Genomic DNA, 17,404 nt, shown 5'->3' with positions numbered 1-17,404 from the left:
CTTTCCTCATCTTCTGTAGATACATTAGCTTTCCTGACACCTGGCTTTGCTCTTGGAAAAACGTTCAAAATGTATTTTATGCTGATTCGGGGCTTTGATTGGATTCCTACCACTCATTAAAAACACAATAACAGAAAAACCTCAATTCTGTTGCCGCAGTACAATGTCAGCGTGTGCTATGGCAAGATGTGGGGAGCATTTGTGGTAGGGAGTCCGAGGTAGATGGTTAGGAGGTTTTTAGTTCCAGGACTTACTGTCTCAGTTCATCAAAATGCTTTACTTTTAAAGATTGCAGAATACATTTGGCACCAGCATGTGCTAACATGAGCTTTTGTTGTGTTTAAATTCCTTCCCAGCTTGGTTGGCCGGATCTTTATTTTATTTTAGTCCATGGGCACATCTGTCACCTGTCTCCTCAGAGGTTATACACCCCTTGGGAGAGACTCCCTTTTTTACTGAACGTATGCTTCGTGTTTAACTTCCAAATAATTTTCATGTTTCTGTAGCCACCATCAGGTGAGCCACGCAATTTTCAATTGGGTTAGTTCATGGACTGGGGAGTTATGGTCCGCTTTATTGTATTTATTTATTTTCACTAAGTGGGTGGGATATTATAACTTTAATAAATGACCTTTTGTGGTGATAGTGTGTGGACAGAGAGAATGTATATTTTGAAAAGAAAACCTTTCATTTCAATATGTTAAGTGATTCTGCAGGAATTCATAAATGAAAGGTTTAAGATAATGTATTTTAAGGCGGGTGCCTGGAGCATTTACCAAAAAAAAAAAGTGTGTGGGGGCGGGGGGGGGGCGGATAGTTAGAAACTGTCATAAGGCTGAAATTACTTGAGCATTTCTGGTTTAATCTTAATTTCTTCTGAATATTTTCAAGCTCTAATTCACAAAGACTTCACTGTAAACAGGTAAAATATCTGATTGAATAAACATACTAAGAAATGTAGGAAAACCAAAATTTTTAGTTTTTAAAATTTTAGTTTAGTTTTTAAATTTTTAGTTTAGTTTGTGGTGTGGCAATAACACTCCTGATTCTTTTAAATGTTTTATCTATTCTAACTTGAAACTTAAACTCCAAGGATACTAAATCTCTCTGCATGAGAGTGGTGTTTGACACAGCACTACTACACTGCAGTTCCTTTTCAAGGATTCTATGTGGCCAGGTTCAGGATTTTAAGCAGACATATAAGAAATATCTTTATATACCCTATTCATTCATATTCCCCGTGTGTGTGTGTGTATGTGAGCAAAATGTATATTTTCTTAACTGGTCTGCTGAAAATATAGGGAGGAGCTCTCTCTGTAATATGGATCAAATCCATTTGCTGAAGCACCCAGTAACTGAAAGTCTTTGTGAGAGTAACTTTATAGGAAAGTCATAATGTAGAATTGCAAATTAGGACATTTAGGGGTATTTTGGTGTCTCTCCTGTGGATTACCTTTGGTTCCTTGATGACCTGAAATCTTCAGTTGATGCCAACCTGTCCCAACCTTACTACCACCGTATCATGGGGCTCTGTTCTGGGCCACCTGCTCTCTGTTCCTGTTTTTGTCTGCCCTCAAATGATGGGAGGTACAATAGCAAAGGAGTAAAAAGAGTAAAAGTTCTGAAGTTGTCTCCCCATGGCCGCTGCTTATTAACTATGTGGCATTGGATACATCTCTGACAGTGGTTTCCTTCTCTGTGAAGTAGGAGCAGATTATGGAATCTACCTTGCAGGCTTATCGGGTTTAAAGAATGCACAGTGTCTGCACGTGGCTAACACTGGCTGAGCGCTATGGCTATCTATGTTAGTGTGACTGTAGCAACTATTTCAGCTAACCCTGGATGGGGACACTAGAGCTCTTCCGATTCCAGAACATAGTAGTATTGTTCCAACTACTTAGCTCCTCCGTTAGGTAAACCCTTGGTTCTTCATTCACAAGGTACAAAGGGCACCATTATACCATTCAGGAGAAAATAATTTTGTGGCCCTGGTGCATCAGTCCTAAGCCTTCTTGCCATCTGATTCTTCCCACCTGCTTGGGTTACTGTCCCCACTGGTTTAGGAAGTTCTGTCTAATTTCTCTATCTGGAGACCTGGTCATGGTTTCCCCAAATCTTGATGATCTTCTCTAGAGGATGAGGATTTTTCAGAAATTCAGGACCTAGTAGGAAGCCAAGATATTGTAAAATTCTAAGGCGAGTATATTATGTCCATTTTGATCCTTGATAGATAACTTTTGGGTTGTTAATGTGTTTTTTGAAACAAGTGTTAAAATTATTAGCTTAGAAATTTATAGTAGTTCATAAATTTTATGTATCTTTCCAAACATTTTCTATACATTTTTAAGTCTGAGTATTGTGTAAAATATATATTAGTGTCATTTATAAAAATGAGAAAGTGCTTTCCACGTAGCAAGCCTATGATTTTTTTTTTAAGCACATTTAAATTTTAAAGTTGAGCACTTAAGATTTTCCTGCATTTTGGGAGCACTGTTGCCTTTAGTCAGCAGGGTTCCTGGATAAAAAGGACCAAGGTGGAAACATCAATAGCATTCCCAGTCATAACTATCAGCCAATTAAAAAGTGTAATAAAAGTATTTGAACAGGAAACTAAACCTGGAGGTCACTAAGATATCAATAGTGATTGTTTATTGGTAGTGGAATTTTGGTTTACTATGGGAAGCCTTGCTGAACCCAATACTCAGTCTTCAGAGTTTAACAGTTCCTTGCATGCAAGTAGGTAGTCAGTAAATACTTGAATGAGTGTGTATGTTGAAAAATGTTCTTCCTTTATACTTTTTGTAATATATAAATTTTGTGCAATCGACATTTTCTCAGTATTATAATCAGAAAAGTTATTTTATAAGAAAATATTTTTGTGATTATCATTCCGAATATAACATTCCATATTTTGGATTGTTTTCTTAGAGTAGACTGAGTAGTAGAATTACTGTGCGAAAGGATATGAGTACATTTTCCCAATATATTCATATTGCCAAATGGATTTCCAAAGGATTTATATTTGTCATTGTGCTGCCAGCAGTGTGAGTACCAGCCTTACCACACCATGCCAGAACTAAGTTTTATATTTTAAAATACAATTTTATTATGTTTTTTGTTTATTTTGAGTTATCAATGTACGACATAGTTGATTTTCACGTCCCTTTACCAATTCCTTCTTTCTCCCTGCCTCTCCCCGTCTTATTACGGTTTTTTAAAAAATACTTTATCTGTTTTTAATTATTTATTTGGTTATTAATGAGGAGGATCCCCTCTTCCATTTCTTGGCTTACCAGTTGCATTTCCTCCTTTGTGAATTGTCTTTGTAACTTTTGCCCATCATGGGTAAAGGGCATATGCATTCCTTAAAAATCTTAGAAAAAAATATATATATAAAATGGTAATTTTATTTTTTAAGATGTCCACCATGGCAAAGAGTTTTGAAATTTTCACAGTTGGATACTTAAGACTAGATTATCAGGCCCAAGTACAAGTTTTTAAATTTTTAGATGGATTGAAATGAGTGCAAAGCTGTACTAAAAATGCTGTATTTATAAGCTATGGTATTGTACAGTGATAGTTTTAGCTTTTTACTTGTCTTCTAAGCTTTCTAAGTCTTGAGTGGCGCCAGCTGAGGCAAATAGAACTAAAGGCATGTCAACTTCTTTTTGAAAAATTGCTTAATGAAAGTGAATTTTAAAATATTCTTCAGAGGTAAAACTTGGCATATGTGCTCCCCCAGAAGTCTGCTCGTGGCTTTTGTCATATTTTAGAGTTGTTAATATGGGTGTACTTAAAACACATTTTACATAAATATATATATTATATATTTATTTTAAACGGGTGATAAATTTAAGACCAGCATTTTTATGAGCATAGAAGTAAATGAAAGAGAATGGATAATTTAAATACATGTATATTTCATATGAGTATATATGCAATCTCTTTGGACAATTTCTTTTCAAAAGATGACTATTTTATGTGATCTTATATTTACTTTTATAGCAGGCCTGAGATATGCATGGCCTAGGTGGTAATACTGGAAGAATGATGCCGTCTGACTTTTTATATGGACAGTGTAATGGTTAATTTAAACGCGGCACTGAATCAGAGAGGCATATGCCTATATAAGCGAAGACTTCTTTGGGCTGTATTCTTGAGAAGGTTACATCATAGCTATTAGCCTTTCTATGATAGGCTCAGGAAGACAGACCGGAGCCTTGGGCTCTGGAGGGATAGAGACAGCCCTTGAACCACGCATGTGAAATAAGGATGAAGAGCATACACTGATTTCTCTACTCATCACTGGTCCCTTAGCCTCATCCCCCTCTGGTACTTCAAAGTCCCCCACCCCTGGTTCAGTCGAAGGTTGAAGAAATCACAGACTCTGTGGACAGGTGTCCTCACAATCTCAGCCCATCCCTGAGACCAGCCTGATGTCCTGTTACTGAGCTTGCTCTTCTCTTACCATTGAGCGCAGGAGTCAGTCCTGACCTGGATTGCTGCTTCTCGGACATGATGATGTCTTCTCCTCCTGGTGGACAGTCGAAGTAAACTCCTTCACCTTTCCTCATCAGTGTGTCTTCAAACATCATACCTACTTGTATTTTCTTGTGGAAGAGACCAGTGTTTTTCTTTCAAGGCTCCTCTGGATATTCCTGGGTCTTAGCTCTTCTCCTGGGGGGCCTTATTTATCTGCTACGATTATGGTCTTCTCTTTATCACATTTTCCTCTCTTCTCTCCAGCTCCTTCTCAGTGCCTTCACTGCTTCAGCTCCTGACCTGCTCATTTCCACCTGGTCATCCCACATGCACTTCAAATTCAAAATATCTAAAATGATGCTAATTCTTTTTTCAGACAGGCTCTTTGACCTACTATCCCCTGTTTTAGCAGGTGACATCACCTCCCTACTCACTTTAGCCGCAACCTAGCAGTCATCCTAATCTCCTCTGTTATTCGTATTTCCCATATCCTCTTGGCCACCGATGTCACTTGATTTACCACCTTTAACAACTTGTAGTCTGCTCCGTCTCTCTACCCAGTCCTACTCTTTCTTCTCTTTGCCCACCTTGACTATTTTAGTGGTCTGTTAAGTGTTCTTTTTTCTTTTTCTTTTTGAGACCAACTCTAGAAGAGTGCATTTTTATTATATAAGGTTATAATCTTTTATTTCACCTAGGTTTTATCTGGAAACAAATATGCACCTGTTACCAAAATTTCTAGGCATTAACTATTTTTTAGTTATGTATTCTGTTTTTTTTTTTTTTTAAAGTGTTGAATGTGTTCTGTTAGTGTGGTCACCTCACTTTAAATTTTCAGCCAAATTTTTAATATTTTGCTAATGAAGTAAACGAAACTAGTGGTAGATGCAGATGCTGATGTATAATGTAGGGTCTTCTTTTCCTACTCTCAATCCCCTCTCTGTTTAACATCCCCCAACACATACACACAAAAGAACAGCTTACGTTCGTGTATATAACCCTCTTTTTTAATACTTAGGAATGTCAGAGTTGGAGTTCAGATTTAACATCTGGCTATATGCAAATTTCTCTGCTGGGATGATAAAAAGAAAATTAAGTGAATGCATCTTATTTGACAACGTTTCCCTGGGACTTGCCCTGCTCTGTGGTATACAACTGCTCCTAATATGTAGTGAATGTTATGAAATACTCTGAAGCTTGCTTCAGTTGCCTGTTTCATGTTACTTGTTAATTCCTAGTTTTCTGTAACTGAACTTCTGAAAATTTTATTCTGTTTTGCTTGATTTTATTTTTCTATTTTTAGTACAATATTTGTTTCTGATTCGATACAAACAAATGATTCAGTTAATTTTGTGAGTGCCAAGCATCCAAACATGAAGTAATGGGGAGTGATAACATTCATGTGTTTTGACGGCATTTAAAGGGAAAATAAAGAAGGCTTGTGTCAAACATGTACTGCAGATCTCAAATTACCAAGGGCATTACCAGACTTCAGCTATCTTGGAGCCAGAAGTACTGCAGAACTATGATTTGGAGGATATGTGAAGAATAAAGACACACTTTATATTAATACTCTTTTTTCCTGTAAAGGAAATAGCGTTAATTTGAGGAGAGCTACTTTACACAAAGTAACTCTTGTCCATTATTGGTATCAATTTTTAGGGCAAGATTAATAAGAATTATTAAATAGTTTAGACCTTAAATTTTGTCTTGTAATTAGCTTAATTTCATGTCACAAGGTTTTATGGGGTGATCTAAACTTTTTTATTCACTAGCAAAATGCTATTATTTTTCCAGCCTGGGTAGAGGAATGCTGGATGTTATGTATGTCCCGAAACAAATTAGCACAGTTTGGTTAAAACAGCTGCCTAAATGATGAGAAACAAATTGGATTATAAAATCCTACTTGGTAGTTGAGCATGTCAATTAGTTAAGTAAGGATTTGAACCATATCATACAGTCATGGGATGAAAAATGACACACGGTGGTCAAGCCAAGTGTCTGGTAATAGGGGCAACCTCAGAGCCTGGCTCTGCTGTGGGTCCGGGGGTGGTGTATGTGCCCTTCTGACAATAATCCAGTTTCTCCAAGTGTGAGATCATAGTTGTATATTTAATAAGGCTTTATTGAGTACCCGTTATGAGTTAGATGACTTATTTAGGGATGAAGCAACATACTTTGAAATCATGACAAAACCAAGACTATATAATTTTATTGCACTGGTGTTTGTTATTCAACTTGGTGGTTTAGAATGCATCTGCATATCATGAAAAATCCTAGTGGCAATATGGTGTAGTAAAGAATGTTTATTAGGTCAGATGAATGAGTGGACCACAGTGTTCATCAGCAGTTATTCAGCAGTTGCAGGAGACTTGCTGCTGCAGAACTGGGGGCAGTGGATAAGTACTGCAATCAGAGTGACAGAAATCTGGCCAATAGAGCCTGTAAAGTTTAGTTCCTTTTCCTTTATCTTCATCCTTCTTGCAAACCTAGTTTCCTATATGCCACTCCTACTTTATTTCTAACCCTTTAAGCTCTTATATAACCAGGCAGTACAACATATTGTTAAAGACCAAAAGCTCTGGAGTGCATATCCCAGCTCTTTTAGTTAGTAGCTTTGTGACCTTCGCAGTTACATAACTTCAATCCATTTGTAAAATGATACCTACCTCAAAAGTTGTAACAGATACTGAGTGGGTCCGTATGGGTGAAATGCTTGGCGTAGTACCTGAGCACATATTAATGTTTAATAATGATGTTGACAATGTCAGTCCCCTTAAAGAATACAGATAAAACAGTCTTCATGCTACTGACCTGGAGAAGTAGTTCCCAAACAAAGGAGCGCATCAGAATCACCTAGGGGGCTTAAAATGACAGAAAAATAGCTGCACTGGGCCAGACAACCCCATCAGCACCATTTGCCTTATGATCTCTTTAAAAACCAGAGTTAATAGTACAGACAGAATCGCTCTACATCCCACTTCATAGTGGGAAACTTATTTGGGTAGGTGGAAAAAACAGAAAGAAAGCAGCTATCATAGAAATTAAATTTATATTTGTTCAGTGTCCTGCAACCTATCCTAGATAGTTTTAAGGGGAGGAGGAGACAGAGAGATACACACATTAACACTGTGTTTTAAAGTATCCTTCAGAGATTTTGAAGACTTAATTGAATATTTTCTACCTTAGCAAAAACTGAACCCATTTATCTGTATAATCTCTTCAAGCTTATAGTTATTGAAAAAGTTCTCTCTGTCCTCTCTCTCTCAACCCTTAGCCCAGAGCAGCATGTGTATTATTTGCTTACTTGGGTGCCGTTCTGTGAGTTCGTGTATTTAAAGCTTGTGGGGGAGCCAAGCCACAGGATCTGGCTGGCTTTCAGCTGCTAAACAGGGGGCATATCACTTGCCATTGGTCCCCAACTGAGAGAATTGTGGATGTAATTTCTTTTTGGTAAACATCCATCCTGAAGTGAATTTATCTCTTCTACACATTTGTTTTCCTTTGGGCATTTTCCTTTTGTTGCATGATCCTCACTTTGTTGGACATGAGTACTTCTGTAGTGTTATTTATCCTCTCAAAACAATGAAAAATTACTTTTGCGAAGCTGTGTAAGTCAGAGGATGTAAAAATGAATCCCATCCAAACCAGCACTTACTATCCATCAGACATAGGAAGAGAGACTTGTAATACCAGTCAGAAAACTAACAGTCCACGGTGTGCCTTAGCTGGGACAGCACAGCCATGACATTGGGCTTACAACAGTGTCAGGGCATGTGCTCAAACCTTTCTTGTGCCTTGGTTCTGAGTTAGATTGTTTCATGTGCTTGGTTTAGGGAAGGCTGAGAAGATCTATTCTTGTTCTTTTGGACTCTAGACATTCCTTGTTGCTATCATCATTATCACCACCACTGTCACAAATGCCACTAACACATATTGAATGCTGTGTGCGATGAACTAGGCTAAACTTTATTTCATTTTCTTGTTTAATCACAACATTGACTTAATTTGGTAGAAACTACTATTTCGCACATTTTAAAGATGAGAAACTGAGGCTTAGAGAAGATACCAGCTGTGAGGCTTTGGATAAGCAATCGTGGCAGAACCACAGCTTAAAACAAGGCTCACTCCCCAAAGAACACATTCTCAACCTACATGGTATATTGCTGTCCTGAACCAAGGTGACTGTTGGAAAGTATTCACTTTAGGAACTCACCACTTTTAAATGTTCCATACATAAAAATTTGAAGTGGCATTTCTCCCAGTTCTGTTACTTCTATATAATCTAAGTACCTTTAGTAAAGAGAATCAAAAGATTAGGCTAGAAGCACAGTGTTGGAGAAATCTTTACAGTGTAATTTGGAATGTTTCCGCAAGACTAAATTTTTAGTCTCTTGTTTAAAATAAATATGACATTTCAAAAGAAGAATAGGCAGTATGTGTTTATGTAAAGCTAATTATTTGTGCAAACTTTGTCAGCTAAGCAGTACATCTGTTAACTATAGACTTTTTAAAAGGGTAAAGGATGATCTAATAAGGTTAAAGAACATAAAGACTATATGGAACCTGGCAGCCAACTATTTTTCTCCCTGAGAAACTGTGCTTACATAACCACAGAAGAGGGGTTGGAGTTCAAATAATCAAGATCTCCTTGGTACTTAAGGATATTAAGAATATTTAAGTATTCTCTTGGGTCTCTAAAATACTTTCTCCAGGATAAATGAATGTAGACACATTTTAAGGCAGATAGAGTGTATAAATCTTCAAGGTCCTGAACTACACTGTGATTTTTTTCTGTCCATATTTAATATTTCTGAGTCAGGATTTTTGGAATTTGACATTTGCCATTGGTGTAAACAAAACAGAATTGGATTTTTGAGTTGTTCTCAGTCATGTAAACTTTAGTTGCACAATCTCTTTCTAATAAGAAGTATTTGAACACACTTAGGATGAATGATCACAGGCCTCTGATTTACGATGGTATCAGGATCGATTTCCCCCTGACACCTTCACTCCTGTCCTCTCCCTAAAATACTTTTAAGGATGGAATGGGTTGCCCTGTAAACTAGAACCAATGGTCAACCTGTTGTCAGAACCCAGAAAGAAGTTCTAACAACTAATTACTGAAAGGACCAAATTGAGAAACATTAAGTGGAGGGTTATTTATGTTCTGCTGCTGACTGTGCCTACATGAGAGCTAGAAAATGGCTTTCTCTACTCCCAACTAACTGGCTCCAGATCAAAAATGAAAACTCTGTATCAATTGGAAAACTGGACAAATATCCTTTTGTTGCATGGCCTCTGCTTTATAACAACAGAATGATGATTATAACCAATAGTGAATACTTATTCCAGATGTTGTATTAAGTATGTGAACTTACTCGATTATTGCTATAATTGCATGGGATAGGTACTATTATTAGTCTTGATTTCTAGATGAGGAAATAGGGGCACAGACATGATTAATATTAGCTGTGTGATTTGAACAAGTTAAGGAATGGAGCCAGGATTTGAATCCAGGCAGTCTGGCTTCAGGACTAATGCTCTTAATGATGGGGATAAACTGTCTATGAAGTCAGATTCCTCTTTATTACATTTTTCTCTCTAAAGCCTGTTGGTATTGCTTTTCTTGCAAATATTCACCAACTCCCAGAAAACAAATACATAAGAAGTAGGTAGCACAGTGTTTCCTGGAAAATGTGCCTCCCTTGAGTACTGTAAATCAAGGAGATGATGGAAATCCTGAAGGGAGTGAAAGCTAGTGACTATAATTTAACTTATCTTCCTTTAGTGTTGTAGAAATCCAGACAGTAGCTAAGAGAAGGTTCCATTTTGGTACATTCTCAAAATAGAGAAAAGCTACCTAAATAGTGGATTAAGCTTGGGGGTGGGCAAATCAAGTGCTATTCATCTTTTGGGATGAAAATGGAATTTAATGAACACCCAGATGAGCAGAGAGAGGGGGTAGTCTCCACAATTTGTCTATTAGATAGGACCAGACTTTTTCTTTCTTGAGAAAGAAAAATGATTTTATAGAATTACTGTAGAATAAGAAAATCATTCTAAAAGTTAGCAAAGCTCAAACTTCTGATATTATTGCATATCATATCTATAAGAACAGAAGAAAAGCTTAGTAAAAGTTTTGTCCCCAATTGGATGCAGGGAAGATATAATTTATAGAATAGGTTAGAAAGCAATAGTGAACAGGTTGAGAGATAGGGACAACATGATCAAATTAAAAGGGAGGTTAGGTAAGATGAAGAACTGAAGGAAACCTAAATGTAGAGGAGCCAAATTAAAATCTGGGGAGTGTCAAGTTACAGAGTTTTTTTTTTCTTTTCTAAATTATTTGGTATTTACTAGATTTTGATCACAGAAATCCTGGTCTACCATACTGGAAGTGCTCTGGAATTCCAGGCTGTATCTTAGACTATAGGCTGGAAAGTCTTGGCTTGTCACACTGGACCAGATTTACCCAGGAGATAGATCTACAGCTGGACCAGCAAAAGTACTGAGAGAGGAATCTGGGCCTTGTGGGTAAGAGATACTGATGTAGACAGTGGAAGAAGAGCTGGATAGCTCGACCTCATCAGGAAAACTGTACAGTTCTATGATTTGTGCTATATCATAGGCATCAGAATGCAAAGCATGAACTAAGGTCACCAGCCTCTCCAATTGAGTATCTTGCATTTGGAAATCACTTGTGAGACGCTCTGTGAAGATAGAGTCCCATGCCGACCCCGTGTGAGTGCGGCGCTGGGAGCGCAGCAAGTGCTCGCGCCGCGAGTTCGGATCCTATGTAAGGATGGCCGGTGCGCTCACTGGCTGAGCGCGGTGCAGCTGGTCACAAAAAGACAAAAAAAAAAAAAAAAAAAAAAAAAGGGAAAGGCCTAAGGTCTGAGGTGGGATGGAGCTGCAGAAATCTGAAACCACAGGAAAAAGAGAATAAAGGTTGGTGGATGTGTTCATTGAGGTGGGCATATTCTTTTTGGCTAGAAGGATTTGGTTTGGTTGCTTTAGTGATTGCGACTGCCTCCTCAATTTGAATCATCTGTTCCTTAACTAAACCTTCACTGTTGACTCTAGTAGGTTGAGTTTCAAAGCTAGTTCCTTCTGGAAATTTTTATCTGGGAACATGGTCTGGCTAAACAGAGCCTCCAGCTCTTCATACTGTTTGTGGGCAAATGTGGTATGTTCTTGATGCTGCTTCCATATTGGGGAATTGGCTTGCTGCTGTGGCATCAAGTGCATGCTGGATTCACCGTGCTGATTAAAATGTGTGGCTGAGGAGTCGCGAGGAGCATGCTGTTCATCAGGGGTATGGGACTAGCTGGATCCTGTTGTGTCAAGTTCATGCTGGAATCATTCATGTTGATAAAAGGGTCTGGCTGGGGATCTCTGAGACCATTCTGTTCATCTGGGTTTCTGAAATCTGGGATGGAAGGCCTGTCATGGATCCCAATGGAGTGCCCATTTTCAATCCTGCTGTATGTGTTTTGCTCTGGAAATGCAGTTTCTTTAGTGTCTAGAATTGATTCTTTGAAAAACAGATTAACAATACAGAGGAAACACTTGGAAGACTCTAGCAGAATTTTAGAAGATAAAGACAAGGTCATGAAAATGGTGATGGAAAAGATGATAGATATTAACAACAACAAAAATTAAGTTGAAAAATGGCCTGGGTTTATAGTATCAAAGAACTCAATATATGAAAAAGTGTTCTATATATAGACACAGCCTGTCGAAAACATTTGAATATAAAGGATAAAGAGAAAAACCCCACAATTATCCATCCATAAAGAAAACACTTTGTGTCCGAAGGTCAAAAATCAAAATTAAGCTGTCCTCAGAGTTCTAGTTTTAGTGTCCTCCCCGTCCCCACCCCCTCAAAAAAGAAAGGAAAGGTAATAGAGTAACATCTAAGTTTTAAAGGTGAAGAACATAACTCTCTAATCTTGTACCCAGCTAAGTTGTCTTTATGGGTGTCCCATGCTATAACAACTTGCAAAAACTTTGTGAATTTGTGAATCAATCCCACTGTAATGGGTACACATGCACTTGACAGCAGAAACATCAAATTGAAGAGGATGTGCAAGGCACGTCAGTCTTCCCAATAGGATCGTTGTCTGTTCTCTGCATGACAGCCCGAAACTTAGCTTAAGGTCAACAAATTTATTATTTTGCATGCATCTGAGAGTTGACAGCCTGCAGCTGGGAGGCTCTCACTTGGGGGCACACCTCCTGGTAGTTGACTGCTGAAGATTAGTCCATCTGAAGGCTTCTTAGTCCCATGTTCAGCTCCTTAGCTGGCAGAACTGGAACAACCGGATATTGGATGGGCAATTCTCTCTGCATGTCTCTCCTGGTGGTTAGCTTGGATTTCCTCACAATGTATTAAAGCACTTTGTAAGTGCTGCCCTCATCTTTCTGTTAGTAATTTCCTTTCTTTATAGTTTTTAAGACATTTATGTATACATAAACAACATATTGTTTAGTTTTATATATGTTTTTACTTCTGTGTAAATGAAATGATATGGAGTTTTGAATAAAATATTCTAAATATAATTCTTTTGTGTATTTTAAATACCTTCTCACCGTTTGAGGCTTGTTTCACCCTTTTTAAAGTTGTCTTTTTTGAAACCATACTGAGGAGTTGTGATGGACGGCCAGGAAGGAACAGTGTAATCTAGCATTTAAGTTATATTACTGAAATAAGTCATGAACTAAGTCAGGAAAAATGAGATTCTGGTCTCAAGTTTTGTTGTTGTTTTAAAAATTATATGTCAATTTTAACATTAAAAAAATTTTAAGTTGTCTTTTTTGAATGGAGGATATTAATTTTATTGTAGTTGTATGTACTTATATTTTATGGCATTTCGAGGAAGACTTCCCTACTTCTATATTCTCCTATATTTTGTGCTAAAAGTTTTCAATTTTTTGCATTTACATTTAAAACTTTAATTCACCTTTTTTTGTATGTTAGGTGTGAGCTGGAAATCCAATTTATTTTTTCTCTTTGAATAACCAATCATCCTAGCATGATTTATTTTATAGCCTATTCTTTTTACACAGCTCTGTCATATCAAGCTTCTGTATATGCGTAAGTGTGGTCTCTGTTCTGTTAAATTGGTCTGTTTATTAGTCCCTTCATTGATACCGTACCGTCTTAATTACTATACATTTATGATCATTTTTTAAGTCTGGAGCAAGTCTCCTCACTTTTTTTTTTTCTCTCCCAGAGGTGTCTTGGCTATTTTGGCTCTTAGATCTTTCATAGAATTTTTAAAATCAGTGAAGTTATGTAAAATCCTTTAGGAGTTTTTATTGGAGTTGCATACATCCTTCCAAACAATACAGGGACTTTACAATTGTTTAATATTTATCACCCTACTCCCCCTTTCCTGAATAGGGTAATATTGTGCAATACTTAGTTCTACCTTGTGGTTTTTGCCCATGATTTGACATTATTTTATTGTTTGATATACTCAGTGCTTGTTCAGATTTACCTATATATTCAAATCCCTCTCCGCTCCTATCCCACTCAGCATTTCTTCTTATATCCCACATTTACACCTTTGATCAATTTCCTTCTTCCTGAAGACCATCCTTCAGAAATTCCCTTTATTGAGGGTTTGTAGTAAACTCAGTTTTTCTATGTCTTAAAATCTGTATGTTCCCTTCACTCTTAAAAGACAGCTTTGCTGGGTGTGCAAATCTGAGTTGACAGTTACTTTCTCTTAGCACTTAGGTCTCTGGCCTCTGCTGTTCAGAATTCAGCAATCCAAGTAAGAATAATTTCTTTATAGGTGACATGAGAAAAACCTAAGCAGTACAGAAATGTACAAAGGAAAGACAACCACTACCTATTATCTCCCCACTGAGAAATAAACAACTCATTTTTCTTTTTTTAAAGGTGTATATATACAAGGGTACTTCAAAACGTTTATGGAAAAATAGAATTAAAAGCTAATACAAATCTTTCCATAAACTTTTTAAAGACCCCTTGCATGTAATACACTCATTGCAGTAAATTTCTGTAGTCTTAGAAACTGATTTCAAAAAATTTATTTTAGGTCAGAAGTGTGTTTTTCAGTTATTAAAGAGTCACTAAAGACATAACTTTAATGACTGTATAATCTATTTTAGGGCATATTGTATTTACCAAACAATTCCTTCACTATTGAACCTCAGTGTTGAGTTCCTGTTTACTTAATATAAATAAATCTGCAGTGACTGTGTTGAAATCCTTTTATGCATTTTGAAGATTTTTCTCAGGTTAGAGTCCTCTAATTGCAGTAAGTGAGTCCAACAGTGCACACTTTTTTATACATAGAAGGTTGATACAGCTGTCTATTGCATTTTAGAAAGATTGTGCCACTTTATACTTAAGCCAGATGTACGTGTGAATACTTCATTTTTCAAATCTACTTTATATTTTAACTTATTGTGTTTGGTTTTGAATGTATACATAATAGTCATATACCAACTTTAGCTGACAATATGTAAAATTCCCACAGAGTGACATTTGAGGAAGTAACACTTTACCTGCATAACACTAGCATTCATATAACCCTTAATGGGGACCCATCTAATTTCTACCTCTAAAATAAAATCTTGCTGGCACCAGGAAACACTCATTATCTCAATGGGAAATCCATAGTATTTCAACCAGTGTACTCAATTTGAGAAATGCACAATTTATGGAATGAGAAAGATTTATGTTTGAAGGTTACTTTTCTTTTTACCTTAACTTTAATGCTGAGAACAAAATTGGCATGTGATCCAAATATTGCCATTTTTTTCTAACCTCTCCATTGAAGACTTCCCTAGAGGATTATGTTTTCAGTAACTCCTTATGATTTAGTCTTTTTGGTATTTCTATTATGGAAATCTTTTGGATAGGATCTATGACAGAGCAATTTTTATGGCAATTTATAAGCCCTAACAAGTAGCTTCAAAAATTACATCCTATCATGAATAAAATGTTTGCCTGCCATTTTGGTGACCTTACTGTATGACTTCTAAAAGAGAGGCATTTATAAAATAGTCCCCTAAGCCAATGTGTGTTTGAGTTGAAAGGTAGCCATAATAATTAATCATTTCTAAATTCTATGCCTTTTTGAAATCTCATCCTTAAGAAAGAGAGAGAACCACTCTACATCTAACATACATCTCCCTTCCTTCTTTCCCTCTCTCTCCTGGTGGATATGATTCAACTCCAACTTAAATTGCAGGGCTGTGTTTCTATGCAGTGAATGCCGGTCCATTGGCATATGCAAGGGCTTTCTTAAATGACAGTCAAGCCTACAAGTATCACCTAAGAAAGTGAATGAATTGAAAGACATGTCTAGGAAATTCATACAAGCATGCAGCATTGCACTTGAACTAAATGAGCAGCTAATTAAAGAGGATCAAATTGCGTACCATGAAGGGCTAAAGTCAAACTTCAGAGATATGGTGAAAGAATTGTCTGACATTATCTATGAGCAGATATTACAAGAAGACACAATGCATTCTCCCTGGATGAGCAACACATTACATGTATTTTGTGCAATTAGTGGTACATTGAGTGACAGAGGTTATGGTTCCCCAAGATATGCTGAAGTATGAGGAAATGCAGTTGTAAATGACAATGAGACTGACCTTTCTCAGGAATATTTGGCGCTGTGCAAATGCTAACATTTAAAGATTTGTCATACATGAAGTGTTTCCTCCTGGCACCAAAATTTTCATGCTTTCAAACAGGGTGCTTACATATTTGTAAATATTTAAGCAACTTGAAAGTGCCTGGAAAATTGCACCACTTTGCTTGGTTTGTACTTTTTAAGGTAAATCTATATGCTGAAAAGTAGATCTCAAAACCATTAATTTGATTTGCTTAATTATTGCTTAAAATAATAATGGTACTATGTAAAACTGTATAATGGAACACAATAAAAGGTAAAAACTTAAAAAAAAAACAAAAAAACAAAACACACAACCTGCCTCATCGCAATTTTTGGTTATTTCCATATTTTGTTTATAAACACAGGAACTGGGAGAGAGATCTTAAGTTATGCTCTGCCAATAGTTAATAGGAATTATTTCACCTTATTTTAAAATGGGACCCTTAAAGAGGCTTTGCTATTCAGTGCAAAATGTTCTTCGTGGGAGCCTGAAAAATAGCATTGATTAGGTTAAAATGTAAGCTTTTACTATAGGAATTTTGCAACTCTTCTTGAGTTTATAAATTCTAATTCTCCAGAATGTTTAGTCTTATTTTAAACTTGTAATTTTTTGGTCATAATCCTAAAAATATCCATAATTTTATGCTAGAAGATGAACATACATACACTTATGTGGATGTAAACTGTCCTTTCACCAGTATGCTCAGATGTTTTCCATGGAGGAGTTCATTTTATATACACATGTACTTATATGAACACAGACATACACATCTCAGAGGAATTGTGCAGTGTCTGCAATTTTAAAGGTGACCTACTTCATTGCTACTGAAACTGTCAGTGACCCAGAATTTAAGATTAAATTAGGGTCATTAAAACATGACTATAGATGCCTTTTAAAGAAAGTCTTGATTTACGTTAGAACCTATCTTTTAATAAAATTTAGATGATTAGCAGGGGTATTATTTTGGTGGAATTTGAAATTTTTTTATACGAAGACTTGGAAAACCCACAAATAACAGGCAGTTTAAAAGTATCTTTAAGTATTAATCTTCTTTAACATTTCTCACCCACACCTTTTGTATGTTTTGTATTAGAATCAAACTGATTAGAAGCAATATCCAGAAGTTTCTTAATTTATTCTTTGTTTTCTAATTTTTAAGCTACTGTCAGAAACATGGTTACCTAATTTTTGAAAATGGTAGGAAAGAAGCCTTTTTCATATCTGTTCTCAGTAACCCAGTCTCTAACTTCCCTAA

The 17,404-nt window shown here is 36.5% G+C and overlaps 1 protein-coding gene and 1 pseudogene across 3 annotated transcripts in view; one reads left to right on the top strand and one right to left on the bottom strand.

Moving 5' to 3' along the window:
* The window catches only part of RSPO2 (R-spondin 2), a 150,934-nt gene that overhangs the window by 119,392 nt on the left and 14,138 nt on the right, over positions 1-17,404 (top strand). The window lies entirely within an intron of this gene.
* Positions 10,828-12,098, bottom strand: LOC134364145 (arginine-fifty homeobox-like; annotated as a pseudogene).

This window comes from Cynocephalus volans, chromosome 15, assembly GCF_027409185.1.
Source record: "Cynocephalus volans isolate mCynVol1 chromosome 15, mCynVol1.pri, whole genome shotgun sequence".
Lineage (NCBI taxonomy): Eukaryota > Metazoa > Chordata > Mammalia > Dermoptera > Cynocephalidae > Cynocephalus > Cynocephalus volans.
Note: the sequence above shows the minus strand (reverse complement) of the source record. Positions and strands in the feature narration are given on the sequence as shown.